Source organism: Notamacropus eugenii, chromosome 6 (assembly GCF_028372415.1).
Source record: "Notamacropus eugenii isolate mMacEug1 chromosome 6, mMacEug1.pri_v2, whole genome shotgun sequence".
NCBI lineage: Eukaryota > Metazoa > Chordata > Mammalia > Diprotodontia > Macropodidae > Notamacropus > Notamacropus eugenii.
Window position 1 is genome coordinate 115,291,652 of NC_092877.1, and position 9,175 is coordinate 115,300,826.

At 33.9% G+C, this 9,175-nt stretch overlaps 1 pseudogene; it reads left to right on the top strand.

The window, feature by feature from the left end:
* The first annotated feature begins 601 nt into the window (after positions 1-601).
* Positions 602-7,615, top strand: LOC140510571 (DNA-directed RNA polymerase II subunit RPB4-like; annotated as a pseudogene).
* The last annotated feature ends 1,560 nt before the right edge of the window (positions 7,616-9,175 follow it).

Sequence of the window (9,175 nt, forward strand, 5' to 3'; positions counted from 1 at the left end):
AACATTTTTTTCCTTAGCAGTTAATGGCACCTACACAAAAACTGACCATATATTAGAACGTAAAAACCTCACTACCAAATGCAAAATAGCTGAAATTGTTAATTCATCCATTTTCAGATTAAAACACAATAAAAACCACATTCACTCATGGACAATGTAGAGAGATTAAAAATGAATCAGAAATTAAATAATCCTTTAAAATGTGAGTCAAGGAATAAGTCATAGAAACAGTCCATAATTCTATTAAAGAAAATGATAAGAATGAGACAATTAGCCAAAATTTGTGGGAGACAGCCAAAATGGTACTTAGGGGAAAATGTATGTCTCTAATTGCTTACATCAATAAAATAGAGAAACAGCAGATCAATAAATTTGACACTAAACTTTTAAAAAATGCCAGAAAAAGAACAAATGAAAAATTCCCAATTAAACACCAAATTGGTGTTTAATATCAACGTTGAGATAAATACAATTGAAAGTAAGAAAACCATTAAACTAATAAATAAGACTAGAAGCTGATTTTGTGAGAAAAAAATATAAAAATAGATAAAGCACTGGTTATTCAGAGTGAAAAAGGAAAGAAGAAGGGAGCTGGAATGTTATGGCAGCCAGAGGTGGTGACCCTTGCACTAGTAATGTGAAGGAAGATGTTTCACATCTCGTCTTCCCCAAAGCATTTGAAACAGCAGAAAGTCTTTCAAATTATGAAGTCCACATGCTTCTAGACCACTAAAAGCAACAGAGTGAAAGGGCAGAGGAAGAACAAGAACTTTCAGAGGTTTTCATTAAAACTTCAAGTTAAAATGCACATTTTATTCATTCTGAAGACAGGGAAACTGGATAGGGGCAGAGCCAAGATCCAGAGTGAGAGCACAGATTCATCTTAGCCCTACCACAGTTACCTTCAGATACTTAGAGGAAGAGAATCTGAATAAATTTTGAAGTGACAGAATTCACTTGGAAGCAAAGTGTGAAGAATTTCTAGCCCAGGGAAAGCTGCAGGGTTAGTGGGAGGGGTCTGTTGTTCAGGGCTGGTGGAGTGCAGAACTCATACATGCACCAGCACGTACCCTGCCATTGTGAAGCACAGCAGGAACCACCAGTACAGACTGAAGCAGAATCAGCAGAGTGAGTTTTCAAACATATCAGCACTAGAAGGGAATACTGTGGAGGTGAGTGAGAGAGAGGCACAGGACTGCCAGTAATATTTTAGGAGAAAATACCACAAGCAGCCAGAAAGAAATAATTCAAATATCAAAGAACTACAGTCAGGATCACACAAGACCTTGGAGCTTTTACATTAAAAGATCAGAGGTATTGGAACATGATATTCCACAAGGCAAAAGAGCTTGGACTACCACCAAGGATCAATCACCCAGCAAAACTGAGCATAATATTTCTGGCAAGAAAATGGTCATTCAGTGAAATAAAGGATTTCCATACCTTACTGATGAAAAGACCAGAGCTCAGTAGAAAATTTGATCTTCAAATACAAGACTCAAGAGAGGAATAAAAAGGTAAATGGGAAAAAGACAGCTTGTTATTCAATATGGGCAAATTGTTTACATCCCTATGTGGGAGAATGATACTTGTTAATCTTGAGAATTGTATATTTATTATAATATTTAAAAGGGACATATATATATATATATATATATATATACATATAAACACAGGGAATGGATATAAATTAACTGATGTGATGATAAAAATGTGATTAAAGGGACTGTAACTGGAGAAGAGAAAAGGAGGCAGAAAAGGGTAAATTAAGTCATGGGAAGAGGCACATAAACATATTGTAGTGGAGATAAATAGCGGAGGGAGATGAGCATTGCTTGAGATTTTCTTTCATCTCATTGGTTCAAGGAGGGAACAACATACGCAAGTGTAGAAACCTAATTTGCCATACAGGCACTAGGAGGGGAAAGGGGAAAAAAAAAGGAGGGGAGGATAAAAAGGAAGAAGGAAGTAGTAAGGGAAAGGCAGAACTAAAGGGAGGTGGGAATTAGAAGGGAGGAAAGAATGAAGAGGTGGTGGTAAAAAATAAAACTTTTGTGGAGGGAAAGGGAGAAATAAAACCATAAATGGAGAGGGATAGGTTGGAGAGAAAGACACAGATAGTAGCCATAACTGTGAATGGGAATGGGATGAATTCTCCCATAAAATGAAGATGGATAGCAGCATGGATTAAAAACCATAATCCAACAATATGTTGTTTACAAGAAATACATTTGAAATAGGGGGATACACACAGGGTAAAGGTACAGGTTGGAGCAGAATATATTATGCTTCATCTGATGTAAAAGAAAAAAAGCAGGGGTAGCAATCCTAATCTCAGACAAAGCAAAAGCAGAAATAGATCTAATCAAAAGAGATAAGGAAGGAAACTATATGCTGCTAAAAAGGCACCATAGATAAAGAAGCAATATCATTACTGAATATATATGTGCTCCAAGTGGTATAGCATCCAAATTCTTAGAGGAGAAATTAAGGGAGTGACAGGAAGAAACAGACAGCAAAACTATACTAGTGAAGGACCTCAATATCCCCCTCTACGAACTTGATTAATCTAACCTCATAATAAGAAAGAAGTTAAGAAGGTGACCGAACTCTGGATAAGGTAGAAATGATAGATCCCTGGAGAAAACTAAATGGAGACAGAAAGGAATACACCTTTTTCTCAGCAGTACGTAGTACATACACAAAAACTGACCATATACAAGGGCATAAAAATGGCACAATCCAGTGCAGATAGGCAGAGATAACCAATGCATGTTTTTCAAATCATAATTCAATAAAAATTATATGTAATAAAGGTTCATAGAACAATGGTCCACAAAGTAATTGTAAATATAGTAATCTAATTCCAAAGAATGAGTGGGTTAAGCAACAAATCACAAAATAATCAATAACTTCATTCAGTAGAATAGCAATAATGAGAAAACCTACCAAAACTTATGGGATACTGTGAAAGGAGTTCCTAGGGGAAGTTTTATGTCATTGAATGCCTATATGAATAAGATAAAGAAAGAGGAGATGAATGTATTGGGCATGCATGGAGCTGAAAAGGCTAGATAAAGAACCAATTGAAAATTTCCAAGAAAATGTCAAACTAGAAACACTGAAAATGAAAAGAGAGATTATTGAGGTTGAAATTAAGAAAATGATCAAACTAATAAATAAAGTTAAGAGTATGTTTTATGGAAAAAAATAAAATTGACAAACTTTTGGTTTGGTTGATTTGGTTGCTTGATTGAAAAAAGAAAGAAGAAAACAAAATTACGAAGAACAAAAATGAAAAGGGTGAACTCACCACTAACAAGGAGGAAATTGAAACAATAATTATAAATAATTTTGCCCAATTGTGTGCCCATAAGTATGACAATCTAAGTGAAATGGATGAATATTATACTTACATTTATATAATACACGTGTGTATACATATATATGTGTGTGTATATATATTGCCCAGATTAACAGAAGAGGAAGATAAATACTGAAATTACCAAATCCCACAAAAAGAAACTAAACACACCATAAATGAACTCCCTAGGAGAAAAGTCTCCAGGGTCACATGGGTTCACAAATGATTCTATCAATATTTTAAAGAACAGTTAATTCCAATAATATATAAACTATTTGGGAAAATTGGTGAAGAAGGGATGCTACAAAATAACTTTTAGATACAAATATGGTTCTGATACCTAAACCTGGAAGAGCCAAAATAGAGAAAGAAAATTATAAACCAATTCTCTAATGAATATAGAAGCAAAAATTTTAGATAAAATATTAGCAAAAATGTCACAGTTATTTATCATGAGAATAATATATTAAAATGAGGTAAGATTTATACCACAAATTCAGGGCTGGTTCAATATTATGAAAACTATAAGCATTATTGATCATATTAACAACAAAAGTAGCAGAAAAAAATTTCAAGCATTCTTGGTGTAAAGACCAGAGTTGAATAGAAAATTTGACTTTCTCACATAAGAATCAAGAGAAGCATGAAAACGTAAACAGGAAAGAGAAATGATAAGGGACTTATTAAAGTTGAACTGTTTAAATTCCTACCTGCAATGATAATATTTGTAATTCTTGAAACTTTTCTCAGTAATTGGGTAGTTGGAGAGATTGTACACATATTTATGTATAGACAGAGAGCACAGGGTGAGTTTAATAGGAAAGGATGTTATCTAAAAAAATAAAATTAAGGTGTGAGAGAGGAATACATTGTGAGATGTATGAGAAATGGAGTGAGAAATGGAATAGGTTAAATTATCTCTTATAAAAGAGAAAAGAAAAAACTTTTTCAATGTAGGGGAAAAGGGGGGAGGTGAGAGAGAAAAAAATGAAGGTTACTGTCATCACATTTGGTTTAAGGAGGGAATAACATGCGCACTCAATTTGGTATGAATATCTATATTACACTACAGGAAAGTAGGGGAGAAGGGGATAAGTGGGGTGAGGGGGATGATAGAATGCATGGCAAATGAGAAGAAGGAATAATTAAAAGTAAACATTTTTAAGGAGGGACAAGGTCAAAAGAGACAATAGAGTAAATTGGGGGCAAGATAGAAGGTAAGAAAATATAGGTAGTCTTACACAACATGACTATTATGGAAGTCTATTGCAAAAATACACATATATAGCCTATACTGAATTATTTACCTTCTCGGTGGGGATGGGTGAGGAGGGAGGAAGCAAAAGTAGTAGGAACTCAAAGTTTTAGGAACGAATGTTTAGAATTGTTTTTGCATGCAACTGGGAAATAAAAAAAATACAGGTAATGGGGTACAGAAATCTATCTTGCCTTACAAGAAAAGAGAGAAGATGGGGATAATGGAAGGGACCAGTGTGATAGAAAGCAGGGCAAATTGGGAGAAGGGGTAATCAGAAAGCAAGGTGTTTTGGGGTAGCTGAGGAGGGAGAAGGGGAGAAAATTTGCATCTCAAAATTTTGTTGACAACTAAAAATAGATAAAGATGACAAAAGTAACAGAAACTATACAACTATCTCAACAGATGCAGAAAATGCTTTTGACAAAATACAGCACCCATTCCTACTGAAAACACTGGAGAGGATAGGAATTCATGGAGCCTTCCTGAAAATAATACTCAGTATCTATCTAAATCCATCAGCAAGCATTCTATGCAATGAGGACAAGCTAGTTCCAATGCCAATGAGACAATAATATCTATGTTGAAACACAGATGTTTATTATCACCACTGTTTTTCAATATTGCCCCAGAATTGTTACCTTTACCAATAAGAGAAGAAAAAGAAACTGAAGGAATTAGAATAGGCAAAGTTGTACCACTCTTTGCGGACAAGATGATGATATACTTAGAGAATCCTAGAAAATAAAGTAGAAAGCTACTTGAAATAATAAACAACTTTGGCAAAGTTGCAGGTTACAAAATAAATCCAAATAAATTATCAAAATTTCTATGTATTACTAACAAAGTCCAACAGCAAGTGATTGAAAGAGAAATCTCATTTAAAGTTATAGTGGACACTGTAAAGTATTTGAGAATATGCCTGCCAAAACAAATCCAGGGACTATTTGAACACAATTACAAAACATTTGTTGCACAAATGAAGTCGGATCTAAGTAGTTTTAAAAACATCAGTTGCTCCTTGATAGGTTGAACTAATATAATAAAAATAGAAAATTCTACCTAAATTAATCTATTCATTTGGTGCCATACCAATAAAGCTATCAGAAAATTATTTTCTAGAGCTAGAAAAAATAATGTCAAAATTCATCTAGAAGAACAAAGGGTCCAGAATATCAAGGGAATTAATGAAAAGAAATTCTAGGGAATGTGGCCTAGCTCTACCAGATGTCATATTGTATTATAAAACAGCAATCATCAAAACCACTGGATACTGGCTAAGAAGTAGAGGGATAGATCAGTGGAATATGTGAGGTACTTAAGACACAGTAGGCAATGAACATAGTAGTCTACTGTTTGATAAACCCAAGGACTCCAATTTCTGAAATGAAAACTTACTATCTGACAAAAACTCCTGGGAAAAGTGGATAATACTGTGACACAAACTGGGCAAAGATCAATGCCTGACACCGTACACAAGAATAAAGTCCAAATGGGTACATGATCTAGGTATAAAGGTGATACTATAAACAAATCAGGGGAGCAAGCAGTAGTGTGTGTGGGATTTATGGAGAATGAGGATATTTATGACCAAACTAGAGATAGAGAACATTATGAAATGCAAAATGAATAATTTTTATTACATTGAATTGAAAAGATTTGCACAAATAAAGTGAATATGACCAAGATTAAGAGGGAAGAAAAAAACTGGGAATTTTTATAACAGTGTCTGACAAAGGCCTCATTTCTAAAATATATAGAGAACTGAGTCAAATGTACAAGAATAGATAAACGGTCAAAGGATATGAACAAGCAGTTTTCAGGGAAAGAAATTAAAGCCATCTATAATCATATGAAAAAATACTCTAAATCACTATTGATTAGAAAGATGCAAATCAAAACAACTCTGAGGTCCCACATCACACCTATCAGATTGACTAACATGAAAAAACAGGAAAATGATGAATGTTGGAGAAGATGTGGGTGAAGTTGTAACACTAATTCGTTGTTGGTGGAGCTGTGAGCTGATGCAGCCATTCTGGAAAGCAATTTGGAACTGTCCCCAAAGGGCTATAGAAGTGTACATACACTTTGACCCAGCAATATCACTTCTAGAACTGTAACCCAAAGAGATCATAGAAATGGGAAAAGGTCCCACATGTACAAAATTATTTATAGCAGTTCTCTTTGTGGCAGCCAAAAACTGGAAATCGAGGTGATGCCCATCAATTGGGGACTGCCTGAACAAGTTGTTGTATATAAATGTGATGGAATACTTACTGTGCTTTAAGAAATGATGAACAATTGGACTTCAGAAAAACCTGCAAAGATTTATGTGACCTGATACTGAGTGAAATGAGTAGAACCAGGAGAACATTATACACAGCAACAGCCAAAGTGTATGAGGACTCTTTCTGAAAGATCAAGCCCTTCACAGCAGTGCAAGAACATAAAACATCCCAAAAGGACTCATGGTAGAATACCATCCACATCCAAAGAAAGAGCTATGGAATAGGAATGCAGAATGAAGCAGACTTTTTTCTTATGCGTTATGTATTATTTTGATTTGTTTTTTCTCATGGTTTCTCACATTCATTTTAATTCTTCTATGCAACATTTACTAATGTGAAAATATGTTTAATAAGAATGTATTCATAGAACTTATATAAGATTGCATACCATCTTGGGGAGGGAGGTGAGAGGGAGAAGGAGAAAATTTAAGTCTTATGGAAGTGATTGCTGAAAACTGAAAACAAATAAATTAATTATATTTTAAATGGAAAAAAAAAACCCAACAACAGGGAAATTGTTGTTAGTGTTCTGAGTTTGTTACTCCAGAAAAAAAATCCATTACATTTCAGTAAAAAGCAAACTTTTGTCCTGAGACAACAGAAGAGGTTAGAGCTCTGATTCCAAGCTTGAAGATTCAATTTGAAGATGAGAAATTGCAACAGATTTTTGATGATATCCAGACCAAGAGGAGCTTCCAGTATTAGTAGTAAGAACCCACCCCTGCAGCAAAGACAGAAGAAAAATTTCCCAAAATTCTTCTGCAATCGAGAAGAACTCAGACTCCCTCCAGAGACCATACAGAAATTTAGTCACAAAAGTTGGTCAAGCCTCTGATGGACAAAGCAATGCAGCCTTGCATCAAAAAGTAATTCAAACTTGTGAACAGTTGTGATTCGGATTGACTCTTTGAATATTTGAGATGTGGGTAAGGCTAGAAATGCAATGACCTCTTAACAGGACTTTGGGATGATTTCCTTTAATGAAGTGTTTTCAAATGAGGTAATGGACCAGTATTTAAATGCTTGCTTTATCCTCTCCATCCCTTCTTTTAAGGTATATGTTTAAGGATAAAGAGTGAGGTGGGAGAATTTAGCCAGTAAATACACATGGCATGTTATTGACTACCTAATATTCCTGAATTTGGTACTTCATTTATATTCACACTTCTGGTTTGAATTTCAAGTTATTATGAAATATTATTGACCCAGATTAGAATGTGAAAAAATAGCTTCAGAAAAAAAAAAATTGTATCTCATTTAAATTATGGAAGGAAAAGTCAAAGTGAACCTGTCCCTGAAATTCTGAAATTCTTTAAAAATAGAAAGACTGAACTCCTCACAATCTTGAAGTATTATATATTTAATTTGGTCAAAACTCAGAAGAAAAAGAGAAACTACTGTAAGTCTTAGGACATCACTGTATAAAAGTTCAAAAGAGCTTTTATGGGACTTAGTTTGGCCTCTTCTATATCCCCCACACTTCCAGATTTTAGAACAGGAGAGAATTTGTGGGATTTACTCTTATCTAACAGTTGCTCTGGGAAAGAGTACTTTCTGAGTTTAAGTTAGTCCTTGATAATGATTTTAAATATCACTCAATTCAATAGAGATTCGATATATCATGGGAAAATACTAAGGATTATCAGAGAGATGAGACTTGATTCTGATTGTGTCATCACTATGAACTGGTTGGAACAGTTTTCTTTTCTAGCCCTAAATTTCATCATTGATTTCTGAAAGGTCATGCAAATATTTCTTTTTTTCACAGTTGCTTCTCCCACACCTTAAAATCTGTTACTATAATTTTATCTAGTAATTTAAAGGGGATTGGATGGATTCTGTAATGGATATTCAATTAATTGTTCAATTCATAAGAAGTAAACTTACCCTAGGAAATAAAAATATGTTTCAATACTGTTAAAAATAGGAAAAAAGAAAAACAACTTTCTAGTATCACAAATTAAAGAAATGAATTGGCCAAAAATGAAGAGGAAATTAAGACAATCCTTAGGAGCTATTTTGTCCAATTATATATCAATAAATTTGACATTCCAAATGAAATGAATAGCTATAAAAATGTAAACTGCCCAGATTAACAGAAGAAATATAATACTTAAATAGCCTAATCTTAGGAAAAGGAATTGAGCAATCAATAAATGAATTTCCTAAGAAAAAACTCCCAGAATGAGAGGGATTCACAAGCAGATTCTATTAAACATTTAAAGAACCATTAATCCCAATTTTATATAAAGTATTTGGAAAAAT